The sequence below is a fragment of the Pygocentrus nattereri genome, chromosome 16 (genome assembly GCF_015220715.1).
Source record: "Pygocentrus nattereri isolate fPygNat1 chromosome 16, fPygNat1.pri, whole genome shotgun sequence".
Classification (NCBI taxonomy): domain Eukaryota; kingdom Metazoa; phylum Chordata; class Actinopteri; order Characiformes; family Serrasalmidae; genus Pygocentrus; species Pygocentrus nattereri.
In genome coordinates this window covers 6,746,461-6,763,141 of record NC_051226.1, presented here as the reverse complement: position 1 = coordinate 6,763,141, position 16,681 = coordinate 6,746,461, and the positions used below count along the sequence as shown (strand labels likewise).

Below are 16,681 nucleotides of genomic sequence, written 5' to 3'. Positions count from 1 at the left end.
ACCTAATCATCTGAATCAACGAATTAACTCAACACCTGCCAAAGATTCCTGAGGCTTTTAAAAACACCCAGCCTGGTTCATTACTCAAAACCGCAATCATGGGTAAGACTGCCGACCTGACTGCTGTCCAGAAGGGCATCATTGACACCCTCAAGCAAGAGGGTAAGACACAGAAAGAAATTTCTGAACGAATAGGCTGTTCCCAGAGTGCTGTATCAAGGCACCTCAGTGGGAAGTCTGTGGGAAGGAAAAAGTGGCAGAAAACGCTGCACAACGAGAAGAGGTGAACAGTCCTTGAGGAAGATTGTGGAGAAGGGCCGATTCCAGACCTTGGGGGACTTGCGGAAGCTGTGGACTGAGTCTGGAGTAGAAACATCCAGAGCCACCGTGCACAGGCATGTGCAGGAAATGAGAAGCAGCACTGGACTGTTGCTCAGTGGTCCAAAGTACTTTTTTCGGATGAAAGCAAATTTTGCATGTCATTCGGAAATCAAGGTGCCAGTCTGGAGGAAGACTGGGGAGAAGGAAATGCCAAAATGCCTGAAGTCCAGTGTCAAGTACCCACAGTCAGTGATGGTCTGGGGTGCCATGTCAGCTGCTGGTGTTGGTCCACTGTGTTTTATCAAGGGCAGGGTCAATGCAGCTAGCTATCAGGAGATTTTGGAGCACTTCATGCTTCCATCTGCTGAAAAGCTTTATGGAGATGAAGATTTCATTTTTCAGCACGACCTGGCACCTGCTCACACTGCCAAAAGCACTGGTAAATGGTTTACTGACCATGGTATTACTGTGCTCAATTGGCCTGCCAACTCTCCTGACCTGAACTCCATAGAGAATCTGTGGGATATTGTGAAGAGAAAGTTGAGAGATGCAAGACCCAACACTCTGGATGAGCTTAAGGCCGCTATCGAAGCATCCTGGGCCTCCATAACACCTCAGCAGTGCCACAGGCTGATTGCCTCCATGCCACGCCGCATTGAAGCAGTCATTTCTGCAAACTTACTTTTTTTGCCAAAATCATCAATATTAAAAAAAAAAAAGGCTTGAACAACTTCAGTTGTGTGTAATGAATCTAAAATATATGGAAGTCTAATGTTTATCAGTACATTACAGAAAATAATGAACTTTATCACAATATGCTAATTTTTTGAGAAGGACCTGTATTTCGAGGAAAAAGAATCTGTAGAATTAAGACATTAAAGTGGCATTGATACTGGGAAAAGTTTGCAGTATTGTGGCCAAAGGCTTTGCAAAAGGAAGGCAGCACCTCCTCGAGTTAAATGAGGGGCATTGAGTTGGTGGAGTTACACTTTCATATTGATTTCATCCATAAAGAAACGCTCAGTCTCTGTCTATCCTGCACATCAGCACCAGTCTGGTATTAGTATAGTGCTGGCTGAATAGCTTTAATGGAAAAAGCTTGCATTCTGTCCTAACTACACAAGAATGGCCTCAACAGAATTATGAGATATAACAGATGATCAACACGCTCACACCAGCAATGCAGAATGTTTAAGCCAGTCGGCCGTGAACGAATATCAGATTCTTCACACATGCTACGCCTCTATCAGACCTTAAGACTCATCTGCCCAACCCCAGTCCGACTCAGGACTGGTGAAAGACCCACATGAACGGGTACCCAAACGACCGTCCAGGTCAAGCACTTCATGCAGAACAACCACAGAAAGACTTAAGAACTCCGTGGCTTCGGGAATTGGTGTGACTCGTGTGTGATAACATAAAGCAGACTGTACTGCAAATTCTGCTTGAAAGATGGAAAAAACGATTTCTTGACAGGAATTAGTCACTAACAAGAGTTGGTGAAATCTGTGGTGAGAGTCGAACGTTATGGAGCCCTGCTGGTGACATCCTGTATAAATAAAAATAATGCGTGGCCACGACTTAGTAAGGCATGGGAATGAGATGATTAAGTCATGGCCACAACTAGGGGTGTTCTATATCGTATTGTTGACGATAATACCGGTACAATTTTGTGAACGATAAAATAAATCCATATCGCGATAATGGCAGTGTTCTGCGTTGTTTACGTGATGACGCCACGCACCTACACATATAGAGTACCGGTACGTTCATTACATGAGTCATTTGGACAGAAAAAGAAGTATGGCAGAAAGCAGCGCTGTGGAGGAGGAGCTCGTTCAGTAGTGTGGAGGTGGTTTGGTTACAAAATATCAGTACACTACAAACTGCGGTGATTTGCAAGATATGCAAGAAGCAGATAATGACAAAAGGTGGAAACACGAGTAATCTGTTTCACCACCTCCGTCAGAAGCACCCATGTCAGTATGAGGAAAGTCAGAAAAGCCGCGAAGAGAGTCCAGCGTCGAAAGTGAGTAACGCTAACCCAGGCAAACAGCACAGCATCACAGCGTCTTTGGAGAGCTGCACTCCATATGACAGAAAGAGCAAACGCTGGAAAGAAATGACCGAATCTATCGCTTTTTGTTTGGCTAAAGATATGATGCCAGTTCAAACAGTCCAGAAGCAAGGCTTTATCCAGCTTATTAAAAAGTTAGACCGGAGATATAACATTCCTTCAAGGCACTATTTCTCAAAGACCGCACTCCCGGACATGTATGAAAAAGCCATTGATCAGCTAGCGGCCTCACTCGCTTGTGTTGAATTCTACGCCTCGACCACGGACATATGGTCAAGCAGAACCACAGAGCCGTATCTTAGCCTAACAGTACACTACATTAACAGTGAATGGAAACTGTGCAGCTCTTGTCTTGAAACGAGTTACCTCCCCGAGGACCACACAGGGCAAAACATAGCAAACGACTTGCGTGAGTTTCTTCAATCATGGCGTCTCAAAGAGGAGAACCAAGTGTGTGTGACAACGGACAGCGGGGCAAATGTCGTTAAAGCAGTCAAACTGAACAACTGGAGCAGACTGTCTTGTTTTGGCCATCGTCTTTACATTGCCATTGGTAAGTTCCTTTATTAATTAATAGCAAATTTTACTTTAAACCTTAAAAAAACTAATTAATAATTAATTAATAATTAGTTGGCTAATTACTTTAACAAATGTTACACACTGTGCTCTTAAAGTCAGACATTGTCTGAAATGCATGATACACTGCTTTAAATTTAACTCTCAAACTAATATATGGTGATAGAACGTTTAATTCGTTTGGTTGAACCAATTGAAAATGAATATAACTAATTTTGCTATGAAGTCAATACCACTGTCAAACCAGTGAAATCTAACCTGCTGAGCAGTGATTAATTGAACTGCAGCATATATTTTTAGCCAAGTTAACTTTCTGATTTGTTTTTGTTTTGTTTGTTCTCACCATTATTTCATTTACAGAGAGAAGTCTGAAAGACACCAGGGTTGACAGAGCTGTGAGTGTTGGCAAAAAGATTGTGAGTGCCTTTTCTCACAGCTGGAAGAGGCAGCGAGCACTTCAAGAAGTACAGAGAGACATGGGCCTACCTCAACACAAACTTGTAACAGAAACTCCCACAAGATGGGGATCTAAGCAGAAGATGATCCAGCGTCTACTGGAACAAGAAAAAGCCATCACTCAGGTCTTGGCTGCTGACAGGTCAACAAGGCACCTAGTCCCTACGTGGCAAGATATAGAGGTACTTGACTCTGTGAACAAGGCCCTTGGTCCTCTTCTAGAATTTACAAATGCACTGTCTGCTGAGGACTATGTTACTGTCTCTTGTTTGAAGCCAGTGCTTCAGTTGTTTAGCAGTGACATTCTTCAAGTGAAAGAGAATGACACAGACCTGACGAAGACCATAAAAAACTCAGTACTGGATTACTTGAACAGCAAGTATGAAGACCCAGAGGTGGATGAACTGATAGCTTTGGCAACTATGCTTGACCCACGCTTCCGCACTCAGTACATGGGTCCAGAAGAGATTGAGGTTATGAAAGCCAGAGCAGTTCAGGAGATGGAATCTTATGTGTCAGTGCAGAGTGGCACCTCTGACTTTGAAACACCTCAGCAAGCTTCAGCATCAGCAAGTGATGCAAAGAGACTAAAGAAGACTCTTGGAAGCTTTTTCAAGAGGGCAGTCCCTGACAAGGGAGTACACGCAATGGAAGCAGAGCTAAACAGCTACTTGCAGTGCTCTCCAGCAGACAGTGAAAGCAATCCTCTTGCATGGTGGAAGCTGCACGAAATTAACTTTCCTCGGGTTAGTCGTTTAGCAAGAAAGTACCTGTGCATCCCAGCTACCAGTGCAGCCTCTGAAAGGCTTTTTAACACACTAGGCAATATTGTAACATGCCAGCGGTCAGCACTGAAGCCTGCTACAGTAAACATGCTTGTCTTTTTAGCAAAGAACTGAATTATTTCAGAAATTAGCGTGCCCGTTTTGCACATTATGCTTTTTTAAAGGCAGTCTAGTATATAAAATTTTTTTCCATTCTTTGTTTAATCTAAAGCTTTAGATTGTTTTGTATAACAAGCAACATGCACAGTATTTTTTGCACTTTAGTTTATTGAAGGATTTTTTGTTGTTGGTTACAGGAGTCTTCCTTCATACTTATCATAACATGCCAAAGTTAGCACTGAAACCTGCTACAATTAACATACTTGTGTTATTTACAAATAAATCTCAGAAATGAAAGTGCAAGTGTTGCACATATTACTTCTTTTGGAAGGCAGTGTTTTTGTTGTTCTGTTTGCTTTAAAGTATTTAAAATTAAAATTTAAAAACATGCACTAAAATCTTGTTCTTAAACCTTAGTTTTTTTTTGAGGATTTGTTCATTAATGCACTTTTTTTGGAAATGCAAAATAGAGAAGTGCAAAATTCTTACATTTCTACAAAATGTTTGCTTTGTTTATTCTAAATACAAGTTGAACATTCTTATTTTTGCAATAAGGTTTTCTTGAAATTAATATTTTTCAGTTTATTGTTATATTGTCAAGTATATCGTTATCGTGATATTACACAGAAATATCGTGATATTATTTTAGGGCCATATCGCCCACCCCTAGCCACAACTTAATAAAGTGTGGGAAAGTTCAGTACCAGTGTACCGTAACCCTCAAAACGCAGAACCCCAGGGCATAGCAAAGAGCACATCAGGGCACTGCTGTACCTCAGACCCTCAAACTCCAGGGAACTGGTGTATCTCAGACCCCAGAAACCAAGAGAAGTAGGATATCCCAGTGTCCAGAACAACGGTTATACAGAAGTGCATCTATCCTCTTCAGCCACCACAGGGCTGGCAAGACTGACAGCGATGCTGAATTCTCTATGCTCCATTCTAGTACTGCGCTCCTGCTTGTTTTGAGTAAAAATCTTTACACACACAAACCCTTGCCATGCCAGGCTCTCCTGCTGCAGATGCGATCAATAAAGCTAAATTTGTGAGGGGCGTTCCTGCTTGTTTTGAATGAAATAAAATACAAAAACTTCGGCTATATCACCCCTGACCCCTTAGCATTTGTGAGCTTCAGCCGTGCAGTCCCTGGTGGTCTAGTGGCTAGGATTCGGCGCTCTCACCGCAGCGGCCCGGGTTCGATTCCCGGTCAGGGAAGTCGTCTTTTTCTTGCTGCCAAAAACATATCCTAAATGACCTGTCGGCTTGCGGTCCTGCTTCTTTGGCATCTAACTAAAACGTGAAGTCCTTTGAGCCAGATTTGAACCAGCGACCTAAGGATGGCCATTTGCAACATCTACAGTCCTCCGCTCTACCAACTGAGCTATCGAAGGTACACAGTGTGACTGTTTGGGCTCCATCTTTCATGGGATATGCTTGAAATTCTACCACACGCCAACACGTGACCCTGCGACTTTCACAGATTCTGGCTTTTGGCCAGATTCCCTAGAATGCAAGGCATCCTTTCTCTATAACAGCTACCAACGGAGCCATGAAAGTTAGCAGAGAACTTGCTGCAATTGATGATTATTCACAGATGCATTTCAGTCGACCTCCAGAAAGAGCACTTCATCACTCAGTGTACAATGATACATAAACGAATGGACATTAAGACCATGCATGTGGGCTAAAATCCTTCAGCTGTGTCACCGTGAAGCAGGTATGTCCAGTCCTGTATGCAGAGAGCAGACTTGCTTACAAGCTTTCATTTCAAACAAAGCCGGAGATGGAACGTTGAGGTGTTGGACGACTGACACTGACTGACTGACTGAAGAAGTTGAAGGAGGTGCAAAGAATGAGCTGCTTGTTTTGAGTAAAAATCTTTACACACACAAACCCTTGCCATGCCAGGCTCTCCTGCTGCAGATGCGATCAATTAAGCAAAATTTGTGAGGTGCATTCCTGCTTGTTTTGAATGAAATAAAATACAAAAACTTCGGCTATATCACCCCTCACCCCTTAGCATTTTTGAGCTTCAGCCGTGCAGTCCCTGGTGGTCTAGTACGTATGTCCAGTCCTGTATGCAGAGAGCAGACTTGCTTACAAGCTTTCATTTCAAATAAAGCCGGAGATGGAACGTTGAGGTGTTGGACGACTGACACTGCCTGACTGACTGAAGAAGTTGAAGGAGGTGCAAAGAATGAGCTGCTTGTTTTGAGTAAAAATCTTTACACACACAAACCCTTGCCATGCCAGGCTCTCCTGCTGCAGATGCGATCAATTAAGCAAAATTTGTGAGGTGCATTCCTGCTTGTTTTGAATGAAATAAAATACAAAAACTTCGGCTATATCACCCCTCACCCCTTAGCATTTTTGAGCTTCAGCCGTGCAGTCCCTGCTGGTCTAGTATGTATGTCCAGTCCTGTATGCAGAGAGCAGACTTGCTTACAAGCTTTCATTTCAAACAAAGCCGGAGATGGAACGTTGAGGTGTTGGACGACTGACACTGACTGACTGACTGAAGAAGTTGAAGGAGGTGCAAAGAATGAGCTGCTTGTTTTGAGTAAAAATCTTTACACACACAAACCCTTGCCATGCCAGGCTCTCCTGCCGCAGATGCGATCAATTAAGGTAAATTTGTGAGGTGCATTCCTGCTTGTTTTGAATGAAATAAAATACAAAAACTTCGGCTATATCACCCCTCACCCCTTAGCATTTGTGAGCTTCAGCCGTGCAGTCCCTGGTGGTCTAGTGGCTAGGATTCGGCGCTTTCACCGCCACGGCCCGGGTTCGATTCCCGGTCAGGGAAGTCGTCTGTTTCTTGCTGCCAAAAACATATCCTAAATGACCTGTCGGCCCTGCTTCTTTGGCATCTAACTAAAACGTGAAGTCCTTCGAGCCGGATTTGAACCAGCGACCTATGGATGGCCATTTGCAACATCTACAGTCCTCCGCTCTACCAACTGAGCTATCGAAGGTACACAGTGTGCCTGTCTGGGTTCCATCTTTCATGGGATATGCTTGAAATTCTGCCACACGCCAACACGTGACCCCGCGACTTTCACAGATTCTGGCTTTTGGCCAGATTCCCTAGAATGCAAGGCATCCTTTCTCTATAACAGCTACCAACGGAGCCATGAAAGTTAGCAGAGAACTTGCTGCAATTGATGATTATTCACAGATGCATTTCAGTCGACCTCCAGAAAGAGCACTTCATCACTCAGTGTACAATGATACATAAACGAATGGACATTAAGACCATGCATGTGGGCTAAAATCCTTCAGCTGTGTCACCGTGAAGCAGGTATGTCCAGTCCTGTATGCAGAGAGCAGACTTGCTTACAAGCTTTCATTTCAAACAAAGCCGGAGATGGAACGTTGAGGTGTTGGACGACTGACACTGACTGACTGACTGAAGAAGTTGAAGGAGGTGCAAAGAATGAGCTGCTTGTTTTGAGTAAAAATCTTTACACACACAAACCCTTGCCATGCCAGGCTCTCCTGCTGCAGATGCGATCAATTAAGCAAAATTTGTGAGGTGCATTCCTGCTTGTTTTGAATGAAATCAAATACAAAAACTTCGGCTATATCACCCCTCACCCCTTAGCATTTTTGAGCTTCAGCCGTGCAGTCCCTGCTGGTCTAGTACGTATGTCCAGTCCTGTATGCAGAGAGCAGACTTGCTTACAAGCTTTCATTTCAAACAAAGCCGGAGATGGAACATTGAGGTGTTGGACGACTGACACTGACTGACTGACTGACTGAAGAAGTTGAAGGAGGTGCAAAGAATGAGCTGCTTGTTTTGAGTAAAAATCTTTACACACACAAACCCTTGCCATGCCAGGCTCTCCTGCCGCAGATGCGATCAATTAAGGTAAATTTGTGAGGTGCATTCCTGCTTGTTTTGAATGAAATAAAATACAAAAACTTCGGCTATATCACCCCTCACCCCTTAGCATTTGTGAGCTTCAGCCGTGCAGTCCCTGGTGGTCTAGTGGCTAGGATTCGGCGCTTTCACCGCCACGGCCCGGGTTCGATTCCCGGTCAGGGAAGTCGTCTGTTTCTTGCTGCCAAAAACATATCCTAAATGACCTGTCGGCCCTGCTTCTTTGGCATCTAACTAAAACGTGAAGTCCTTCGAGCCGGATTTGAACCAGCGACCTAAGGATGATACATAAACGAATGGACATTAAGACCATGCATGTGGGCTAAAATCCTTCAGCCGTGTCACCGTGAAGCAGGTATGTCCAGTCCTGTATGCAGAGAGCAGACTTGCTTACAAGCTTTCATTTCAAACAAAGCCGGAGATGGAACGTTGAGGTGTTGGACGACTGACACTGACTGACTGACTGAAGAAGTTGAAGGAGGTGCAAAGAATGAGCTGCTTGTTTTGAGTAAAAATCTTTACACACACAAACCCTTGCCATGCCAGGCTCTCCTGCTGCAGATGCGATCAATTAAGCACAATTTGTGAGGTGCATTCCTGCTTGTTTTGAATGAAATAAAATACAAAAACTTCGGCTATATCACCCCTCAACCCTTAGCATTTGTGAGCTTCAGCCGTGCAGTCCCTGGTGGTCTAGTGGCTAGGATTCGGCGCTTTCACCGCCGCGGCCCGGATTCGATTCCCGGTCAGGGAAGTCGTCTGTTTCTTGCTGCCAAAAACATATCCTAAATGACCTGTTGGCCCTGCTTCTTTGGCATCTAACTAAAACGTGAAGTCCTTCAAGCCGGATTTGAACCAGCGACCTAAGGATGATACATAAACGAATGGACATTAAGACCATGCATGTGGGCTAAAATCCTTCAGCCGTGTCACCGTGAAGCAGCTATGTCCAGTCCTGTATGCAGAGAGCAGACTTGCTTACAAGCTTTCATTTCAAACAAAGCCGGAGATGGAACGTTGAGGTGTTGGACGACTGACACTGACTGACTGACTGAAGAAGTTGAAGGAGGTGCAAAGAATGAGCTGCTTGTTTTGAGTAAAAATCTTTACACACACAAACCCTTGCCATGCCAGGCTCTCCTGCTGCAGATGCGATCAATTAAGGTAAATTTGTGAGGTGCATTCCTGCTTGTTTTGAATGAAATAAAATACAAAAACTTCGGCTATATCACCCCTCACCCCTTAGCATTTGTGAGCTTCAGCAGTGCAGTCCCTGGTGGTCTAGTGGCTAGGATTCGGCGCTTTCACCGCCGCGGCCCGGGTTCGATTCCCGGTCAGGGAAGTCGTCTTTTTCTTGCTGCCAAAAACATATCCTAAATGACCTGTCAGCTTGCGGTCCTGCTTCTTTGGCATCTAACTAAAACGTGAAGTCCTTCGAGCCGGATTTGAACCAGCGACCTAAGGATGATACATAAACGAATGGACATTAAGACCATGCATGTGGGCTAAAATCCTTCAGCCATGTCACCGTGAAGCAGGTATGTCCAGTCCTGTATGCAGAGAGCAGACTTGCTTACAAGCTTTCATTTCAAACAAAGCCGGAGATGGAACGTTGAGGTGTTGGACGACTGACACTGACTGACTGACTGAAGAAGTTGAAGGAGGTGCAAAGAATGAGCTGCTTGTTTTGAGTAAAAATCTTTACACACACAAACCCTTGCCATGCCAGGCTCTCCTGCTGCAGATGCGATCAATTAAGGTAAATTTGTGAGGTGCATTCCTGCTTGTTTTGAATGAAATAAAATACAAAAACTTCGGCTATATCACCCCTCACCCCTTAGCATTTGTGAGCTTCAGCCGTGCAGTCCCTGGTGGTCTAGTGGCTAGGATTCGGCGCTTTCACCGCCGCGGCCCGGATTCGATTCCCGGTCAGGGAAGTCGTCTGTTTCTTGCTGCCAAAAACATATCCTAAATGACCTGTCGGCCCTGCTTCTTTGGCATCTAATTAAAACGTGAAGTCCTTCAAGCCAGATTTGAACCAGCGACCTAAGGATGATACATAAACGAATGGACATTAAGACCATGCATGTGGGCTAAAATCCTTCAGCCGTGTCACCGTGAAGCAGCTATGTCCAGTCCTGTATGCAGAGAGCAGACTTGCTTACAAGCTTTCATTTCAAACAAAGCCGGAGATGGAACGTTGAGGTGTTGGACGACTGACACTGACTGACTGACTGACTGAAGAAGTTGAAGGAGGTGCAAAGAATGAGCTGCTTGTTTTGAGTAAAAATCTTTACACACACAAACCCTTGCCATGCCAGGCTCTCCTTCTGCAGATGCGATCAATTAAGGTAAATTTGTGAGGTGCATTCCTGCTTGTTTTGAATGAAATAAAATACAAAAACTTCGGCTATATCACCCCTCACCCCTTAGCATTTGTGAGCTTCAGCCGTGCAGTCCCTGGTGGTCTAGTGGCTAGGATTCGGCGCTTTCACCGCCGCGGCCCGGGTTCGATTCCCGGTCAGGGAAGTCGTCTGTTTCTTGCTGCCAAAAACATATCCTAAATGACCTGTCAGCTTGCGGTCCTGCTTCTTTGGCATCTAACTAAAACGTGAAGTCCTTCGAGCCGGATTTGAACCAGCGACCTAAGGATGATGCATAAACGAATGGACATTAAGACCATGCATGTGGGCTAAAATCCTTCAGCCATGTCACCGTGAAGCAGGTATGTCCAGTCCTGTATGCAGAGAGCAGACTTGCTTACAAGCTTTCATTTCAAACAAAGCCGGAGATGGAACGTTGAGGTGTTGGACGACTGACACTGACTGACTGACTGAAGAAGTTGAAGGAGGTGCAAAGAATGAGCTGCTTGTTTTGAGTAAAAATCTTTACACACACAAACCCTTGCCATGCCAGGCTCTCCTGCTGCAGATGCGATCAATTAAGGTAAATTTGTGAGGTGCATTCCTGCTTGTTTTGAATGAAATAAAATACAAAAACTTCGGCTATATCACCCCTCACCCCTTAGCATTTGTGAGCTTCAGCCGTGCAGTCCCTGGTGGTCTAGTGGCTAGGATTCGGCGCTTTCACCGCCGCGGCCCGGGTTCGGTTCCCGGTCAGGGAAGTCGTCTGTTTCTTGCTGCCAAAAACATATCCTAAATGTTCCATCTCCGGCTTGCAGTCCTGCCTCTTTGGCATCTAACTAAAACGTGAAGTCCACTTCATCACTCAGTGTACAAAGATACATAAACGAATGGACATTAAGACCATGCACTTCATCACTCAGAAAGAGAACTTCATCACTCAGTGTACAATGATACAGAAACGAATGGACATTAAGACCATGCATGTGGGCTAAAAGCCTTCAGCCGTGTCACCGTGAAGCAGGTATGTCCAGTCCTGTATGCAGAGAGCAGACTTGCTTACAAGCTTTCATTTCAAACAAAGCCGGAGATGGAACGTTGAGGTGTTGGACGACTGACACTGACTGATTGACTGAAGAAGTTGAAGGAGGTGCAAAGAATGAGCTGCTTGTTTTGAGTAAAAATCTTTACACACACAAACCCTTGCCATGCCAGGCTCTCCTGCTGCAGATGCGATCAATTAAGCAAAATTTGTGAGGTGCATTCCTGCTTGTTTTGAATGAAATAAAATACAAAAACTTCGGCTATATCACCCCTCACCCCTTAGCATTTGTGAGCTTCGGCCGTGCAGTCCCTGGTGGTCTAGTGGCTAGGATTCGGCGCTTTCACCGCCGCGGCCCGGGTTCGATTCCCGGTCAGGGAAGTCGTCTGTTTCTTGCTGCCAAAAACATATCCTAAATGACCTGTCGGCTTGCGGTCCTGCTTCTTTGGCATCTAACTAAAACGTGAAGTCCTTCGAGTCGGATTTGAACCAGCGACCTAAGGATGATACATAAACGAATGGACATTAAGACCATGCATGTGGGCTAAAATCCTTCAGCCGTGTCACCGTGAAGCAGGTATGTCCAGTCCTGTATGCAGAGAGCAGACTTGCTTACAAGCTTTCATTTCAAACAAAGCCGGAGATGGAACGTTGAGGTGTTGGACGACTGACACTGACTGACTGACTGAAGAAGTTGAAGGAGGTGCAAAGAATGAGCTGCTTGTTTTGAGTAAAAATCTTTACACACACAAACCCTTGCCATGCCAGGCTCTCCTGCTGCAGATGCGATCAATTAAGGTAAATTTGTGAGGTGCATTCCTGCTTGTTTTGAATGAAATAAAATACAAAAACTTCGGCTATATCACCCCTCACCCCTTAGCATTTGTGAGCTTCAGCCGTGCAGTCCCTGGTGGTCTAGTGGCTAGGATTCGGCGATTTCACCGCCGCGGCCCGGGTTCGATTCCCGGTCAGGGAAGTCGTCTGTTTCTTGCTGCCAAAAACATATCCTAAATGACCTGTCGGCTTGCAGTCCTGCCTCTTTGGCATCTAACTAAAACGTGAAGTCCACTTCATCACTCAGTGTACAAAGATACATAAACGAATGGACATTAAGACCATGCACTTCATCACTCAGTGTACAATGATACATAAACGAATGGACATTAAGACCATGCATGTGGGCTAAAATCCTTCAGCCGTGTCACCGTGAAGCAGGTATGTCCAGTCCTGTATGCAGAGAGCAGACTTGCTTACAAGCTTTCATTTCAAACAAAGCCGGAGATGGAACGTTGAGGTGTTGGACGACTGACACTGACTGACTGACTGAAGAAGTTGAAGGAGGTGCAAAGAATGAGCTGCTTGTTTTGAGTAAAAATCTTTACACACACAAACCCTTGCCATGCCAGGCTCTCCTGCTGCAGATGCGATCAATTAAGGTAAATTTGTGAGGTGCATTCCTGCTTGTTTTGAATGAAATAAAATACAAAAACATCGGCTATATCACCCCTCACCCCTTAGCATTTGTGAGCTTCAGCCGTGCAGTCCCTGGTGGTCTAGTGGCTAGGATTCGGCGCTTTCACCGCCGCGGCCCGGGTTCGATTCCCGGTCAGGGAAGTCGTCTGTTTCTTGCTGCCAAAAACATATCCTAAATGACCTGTCGGCTTGCAGTCCTGCCTCTTTGGCATCTAACGAAAACGTGAAGTCCACTTCATCACTCAGTGTACAAAGATACATAAACGAATGGACATTAAGACCATGCACTTCATCACTCAGTGTACAATGATACATAAACGAATGGACATTAAGACCATGCATGTGGGCTAAAATCCTTCAGCCGTGTCACCGTGAAGCAGGTATGTCCAGTCCTGTATGCAGAGAGCAGACTTGCTTACAAGCTTTCATTTCAAACAAAGCCGGAGATGGAACGTTGAGGTGTTGGACGACTGACACTGACTGATTGACTGAAGAAGTTGAAGGAGGTGCAAAGAATGAGCTGCTTGTTTTGAGTAAAAATCTTTACACACACAAACCCTTGCCATGCCAGGCTCTCCTGCTGCAGATGCGATCAATTAAGCAAAATTTGTGAGGTGCATTCCTGCTTGTTTTGAATGAAATAAAATACAAAAACTTCGGCTATATCACCCCTCACCCCTTAGCATTTGTGAGCTTCGGCCGTGCAGTCCCTGGTGGTCTAGTGGCTAGGATTCGGCGCTTTCACCGCCGCGGCCCGGGTTCGATTCCCGGTCAGGGAAGTCGTCTGTTTCTTGCTGCCAAAAACATATCCTAAATGACCTGTCGGCTTGCGGTCCTGCTTCTTTGGCATCTAACTAAAACGTGAAGTCCTTCGAGTCGGATTTGAACCAGCGACCTAAGGATGATACATAAACGAATGGACATTAAGACCATGCATGTGGGCTAAAATCCTTCAGCCGTGTCACCGTGAAGCAGGTATGTCCAGTCCTGTATGCAGAGAGCAGACTTGCTTACAAGCTTTCATTTCAAACAAAGCCGGAGATGGAACGTTGAGGTGTTGGACGACTGACACTGACTGACTGACTGAAGAAGTTGAAGGAGGTGCAAAGAATGAGCTGCTTGTTTTGAGTAAAAATCTTTATCACACAAACCCTTGCCATGCCAGGCTCTATTGCTGCAGATGCGATCAATTAAGGTAAATTTGTGAGGTGCATTCCTGCTTGTTTTGAATGAAATAAAATACAAAAACTTCGGCTATATCACCCCTCACCCCTTAGCATTTGTGAGCTTCAGCCGTGCAGTCCCTGGTGGTCTAGTGGCTAGGATTCGGCGCTTTCACCGCCGCGGCCCGGGTTCGATTCCCGGTCAGGGAAGTCGTCTGTTTCTTGCTGCCAAAAACATATCCTAAATGACCTGTCGGCTTGCAGTCCTGCCTCTTTGGCATCTAACTAAAACGTGAAGTCCACTTCATCACTCAGTGTACAAAGATACATAAACGAATGGACATTAAGACCATGCACTTCATCACTCAGTGTACAATGATACATAAACGAATGGACATTAAGACCATGCATGTGGGCTAAAATCCTTCAGCCGTGTCACCGTGAAGCAGGTATGTCCAGTCCTGTATGCAGAGAGCAGACTTGCTTACAAGCTTCCATTTCAAACAAAGCCGGAGATGGAACGTTGAGGTGTTGGACGACTGACACTGACTGACTGACTGAAGAAGTTGAAGGAGGTGCAAAGAATGAGCTGCTTGTTTTGAGTAAAAATCTTTACACACACAAACCCTTGCCATGCCAGGCTCTCCTGCTGCAGATGCGATCAATTAAGGTAAATTTGTGAGGTGCATTCCTGCTTGTTTTGAATGAAATAAAATACAAAAACTTCGGCTATATCACCCCTCACCCCTTAGCATTTGTGAGCTTCAGCCGTGCAGTCCCTGGTGGTCTAGTGGCTAGGATTCGGCGCTTTCACCGCCGCGGCCCGGGTTCGATTCCCGGTCAGGGAAGTCGTCTGTTTCTTGCTGCCAAAAACGTATCCTAAATGACCTGTCGGCCCTGCTTCTTTGGCATCTAACTAAAACGTGAAGTCCTTCGAGCCGGATTTGAACCAGCGACCTAAGGATTGCCATTTGCAACATCTGCAGTCCTCCGCTCTACCAACTGAGCTATCAAAGGTACACAGTGGGCCTGTCTGGGCTCCATCTTTCATGGGATATGCTTGAAATTCTGCCACACGCCAACACGCGACCCTGCGACTTTCACAGATTCTGGCTTTTTGCCAGATTTCCTAGAATGCAAGGCATCCTTTCTCTATAACAGCTACCAACGGAGCCATGAAAGTTAGCAGAGAACTTGCTGCAATTGATGATTATTCACAGATGCATTTCAGTCGAACTCCAGAAAGAGCACTTCATCACTCAGTGTACAATGATACATAAACGAATGGACATTAAGACCATGCATGTGGGCTAAAATCCTTCAGCCGTGTCACCGTGAAGCAGGTATGTCCAGTCCTGTATGCAGAGAGCAGACTTGCTTTCAAGCTTTCATTTCAAACAAAGCCGGAGATGGAACGTTGAGGTGTTGGACGACTGACACTGACTGACTGACTGAAGAAGTTGAAGGAGGTGCAAAGAATGAGCTGCTTGTTTTGAGTAAAAATCTTTACACACACAAACCCTTGCCATGCCAGGCTCTCCTGCTGCAGATGCGATCAATTAAGGTAAATTTGTGAGGTGCATTCCTGCTTGTTTTGAATGAAATAAAATACAAAAACTTCGGCTATATCACCCCTCACCCCTTAGCATTTGTGAGCTTCAGCCGTGCAGTCCCTGGTGGTCTAGTGGCTAGGATTCGGCGCTTTCACCGCCGCGGCCCGGGTTCGATTCCCGGTCAGGGAAGTCGTCTGTTTCTTGCTGCCAAAAACATATCCTAAATGTTCCATCTCCGGCTTGCAGTCCTGCCTCTTTGGCATCTAACTAAAACGTGAAGTCCACTTCATCACTCAGTGTACAAAGATACATAAACGAATGGACATTAAGACCATGCACTTCATCACTCAGAAAGAGAACTTCATCACTCAGTGTACAATGATACAGAAACGAATGGACATTAAGACCATGCATGTGGGCTAAAATCCTTCAGCCGTGTCACCGTGAAGCAGGTATGTCCAGTCCTGTATGCAGAGAGCAGACTTGCTTACAAGCTTTCATTTCAAACAAAGCCGGAGATGGAACGTTGAGGTGTTGGACGACTGACACTGACTGATTGACTGAAGAAGTTGAAGGAGGTGCAAAGAATGAGCTGCTTGTTTTGAGTAAAAATCTTCACACACACAAACCCTTGCCATGCCAGGCTCTCCTGCTGCAGATGCGATCAATTAAGGTAAATTTGTGAGGTGCATTCCTGCTTGTTTTGAATGAAATAAAATACAAAAACTTCGGCTATATCACCCCTCACCCCTTAGCATTTGTGAGCTTCGGCCGTGCAGTCCCTGGTGGTCTAGTGGCTAGGATTCGGCGCTTTCACCGCCGCGGCCCGGGTTCGATTCCCGGTCAGGGAAGTCGTCTGTTTCTTGCTGCCAAAAACATATCCTAAATGT

At 45.3% G+C, this 16,681-nt stretch overlaps 16 non-coding genes across 16 annotated transcripts; 14 read left to right on the top strand and 2 right to left on the bottom strand.

The window, feature by feature from the left end:
• Positions 1-5,457: 5,457 nt before the first annotated feature.
• Positions 5,458-5,529, top strand: trnae-cuc. The gene has a single exon. It is a non-coding gene; the product is annotated as a tRNA-Glu (tRNA).
• Positions 5,530-5,617: 88 nt separating this feature from the next.
• trnay-gua lies at positions 5,618-5,705 on the bottom strand. The gene is given in 2 exon segments: positions 5,618-5,653; positions 5,669-5,705. It is a non-coding gene; the product is annotated as a tRNA-Tyr (tRNA).
• Positions 5,706-7,048: 1,343 nt separating this feature from the next.
• Positions 7,049-7,120, top strand: trnae-uuc. The gene has a single exon. It is a non-coding gene; the product is annotated as a tRNA-Glu (tRNA).
• An 81-nt stretch (positions 7,121-7,201) lies between these two features.
• On the bottom strand, positions 7,202-7,289 carry trnay-gua. Its single transcript is given in 2 exon segments — positions 7,202-7,237; positions 7,253-7,289. It is a non-coding gene; the product is annotated as a tRNA-Tyr (tRNA).
• Positions 7,290-8,291: 1,002 nt separating this feature from the next.
• trnae-uuc lies at positions 8,292-8,363 on the top strand. Its single transcript has one exon. It is a non-coding gene; the product is annotated as a tRNA-Glu (tRNA).
• A 1,104-nt stretch (positions 8,364-9,467) lies between these two features.
• On the top strand, positions 9,468-9,539 carry trnae-uuc. Its single transcript has one exon. It is a non-coding gene; the product is annotated as a tRNA-Glu (tRNA).
• A 1,115-nt stretch (positions 9,540-10,654) lies between these two features.
• On the top strand, positions 10,655-10,726 carry trnae-uuc. The gene has a single exon. It is a non-coding gene; the product is annotated as a tRNA-Glu (tRNA).
• Positions 10,727-11,249: 523 nt separating this feature from the next.
• trnae-uuc lies at positions 11,250-11,321 on the top strand. Its single transcript has one exon. It is a non-coding gene; the product is annotated as a tRNA-Glu (tRNA).
• Positions 11,322-11,911: 590 nt separating this feature from the next.
• On the top strand, positions 11,912-11,983 carry trnae-uuc. Its single transcript has one exon. It is a non-coding gene; the product is annotated as a tRNA-Glu (tRNA).
• Positions 11,984-12,506: 523 nt separating this feature from the next.
• trnae-uuc lies at positions 12,507-12,578 on the top strand. Its single transcript has one exon. It is a non-coding gene; the product is annotated as a tRNA-Glu (tRNA).
• Positions 12,579-13,144: 566 nt separating this feature from the next.
• Positions 13,145-13,216, top strand: trnae-uuc. Its single transcript has one exon. It is a non-coding gene; the product is annotated as a tRNA-Glu (tRNA).
• A 566-nt stretch (positions 13,217-13,782) lies between these two features.
• trnae-uuc lies at positions 13,783-13,854 on the top strand. Its single transcript has one exon. It is a non-coding gene; the product is annotated as a tRNA-Glu (tRNA).
• Positions 13,855-14,376: 522 nt separating this feature from the next.
• Positions 14,377-14,448, top strand: trnae-uuc. Its single transcript has one exon. It is a non-coding gene; the product is annotated as a tRNA-Glu (tRNA).
• Positions 14,449-15,014: 566 nt separating this feature from the next.
• trnae-uuc lies at positions 15,015-15,086 on the top strand. Its single transcript has one exon. It is a non-coding gene; the product is annotated as a tRNA-Glu (tRNA).
• Positions 15,087-15,908: 822 nt separating this feature from the next.
• On the top strand, positions 15,909-15,980 carry trnae-uuc. Its single transcript has one exon. It is a non-coding gene; the product is annotated as a tRNA-Glu (tRNA).
• Positions 15,981-16,570: 590 nt separating this feature from the next.
• trnae-uuc lies at positions 16,571-16,642 on the top strand. Its single transcript has one exon. It is a non-coding gene; the product is annotated as a tRNA-Glu (tRNA).
• Positions 16,643-16,681: the final 39 nt, after the last annotated feature.